Source organism: Corapipo altera, unplaced genomic scaffold (genome assembly GCF_003945725.1).
Source record: "Corapipo altera isolate COAL_440 unplaced genomic scaffold, ASM394572v1 189, whole genome shotgun sequence".
NCBI classification, from domain to species: domain Eukaryota; kingdom Metazoa; phylum Chordata; class Aves; order Passeriformes; family Pipridae; genus Corapipo; species Corapipo altera.
In genome coordinates this window covers 191706-193308 of record NW_020885064.1, presented here as the reverse complement: position 1 = coordinate 193308, position 1603 = coordinate 191706, and the positions used below count along the sequence as shown (strand labels likewise).

The following is a 1603-nucleotide window of genomic DNA, read 5'->3' as shown; positions in this document are numbered from 1 at the left end:
CAGGGGGGAGTGTTGGGGTGTCCTGGGCAGGGCCAGGGCTTGGACTGGGTGATCCTTGGGGGTCCCTTCCAACCTGGTAATTCTGTGGTTCTGTGATTCTAAATAACAACTGGGGTGCAATAAATTTGCCCTGATAGGGAAGCAAAGTCGAAGCAAAGCTGTGGAACTCCTGCAGGTGTGTGATCTCCAGGAGGGCAGTGCCCAGTCCCCAAACCCAGCCCTGTGTGCAGCACCTCTTGGACAAGTGTCATTCCTGAGGGAATTCCTCCCACTTCCTACCTCCTGGAGCTCACCATCCACAGCACAGCTCTCCAGGAGTCGCCAGGAGAGGAGAGGACACAGCACTGGCTGTGGAGGGACCACAGCTCTGCCAAAACCATCCAAAAGTTGCGGATGAAAAGCACACTTGGATTTTCTGTACATCCCCAGGTGCCCAAAATGGGGTCAGAAGGATCCAGGGGCTTGCTGGGGACAGGGACGGCCACGGTTTGCTCTGCAGGAGGATTTCCTTCCTAGAAAGAATAGGAATGGTGCCAATTAATTAATTGGAGAGTGTCCAGGTTGCCTGGCCACATCTGGATCGAGGTGGCTGGGTCACGGTGCACACAAGCCCCAGGAATTTCACACGTGCCTTCACCTTGTTCCTCAAGGTTTAAAGAGATTGAAATTCCAGAATGTGGGGTCATAGAATCACATGATCACTGAGTGGTTTGGGTTGGGAGGGACCTTAAAGCTCACCCAGTTCCACCCTCTGCCATGGGCAGGGACACCTTCTACCAGACCAGGCTGTTCTAGTCCAGGTTGCCCTGTCCAACCAGACACCTCCAGGGATATAATTTTGAAAAGACTTCGGGTTTTGATCTCTTAACAGATTTTATGTTCTGCAGATTGAAGTAGTTTCATTCTGATAAGGCCAAATGTGTCCATTCGCCTTTGCCACTCCCCTATAACTGGATTTTGGGAAAATATTGCACCAGGCATCTCAGTAACAGTGCGAGGAGATGAGAGCAGAGCTGTGGGGAGAGGCAGTAACAACATTATGCTGCAATTCTGCAATGACTTCTTCAAAATAAATCACTGGGATGTCACCGAATGGGTGGAAATTCAATTTGGCAAAATGTTATCAGACAGTTCTGCTTCCAGAAGGGACAGGAGAGGGATCCAGGGGAATTCATAATGGATATATGAGTAACTGTGACGCTGAGTGAACTCAGAACCTTGTGCTGCCCATGCCCAGAGCTGTTTGTGTTTGTATCACAGACCAGTTGTTTCTTTCAGGGGGGACCTTCTGGCTCTGCAACCCCTTGACAGGAGGAGGGACTCGGGGGGGGTCGGGCTCTGCTGCCAGGGAACAAGGGACAGGACAAGGGGAAACGGCCTCCAGCTGTGCCAGGGGAGGCTCAGGCTGGATATTGGGAACATTTCACCATGGAAAGGGCTGTCCAGCCCTGGCACAGCTGCCCAGGGCAAAAGCTGAGGGTTTATTCATGACCTACAGAGCTACAAACACCTCCCATGGGTCCCACCCTCCAGGTGAAACCTAAGCTGAGGTGTTTGTGATTTAGGATGTGGTTTTGGGGGTAGGATTTGGTTTGGAGTTTGA

General features: G+C 51.6%; 1 protein-coding gene across 1 annotated transcript in view; it reads right to left on the bottom strand.

Moving 5' to 3' along the window:
• The window catches only part of LOC113959815 (olfactory receptor 51G2-like), a 10939-nt gene extending 10644 nt beyond the window's left edge, over positions 1-295 (bottom strand). Inside the window, exon 1 of the mRNA XM_027669081.1 lies at positions 280-295. The gene's annotated coding sequence lies outside the window, so the exon portion shown is untranslated. The remainder of the gene's footprint in view (positions 1-279) is intronic.
• Between the last annotated feature and the right edge of the window lie 1308 nt (positions 296-1603).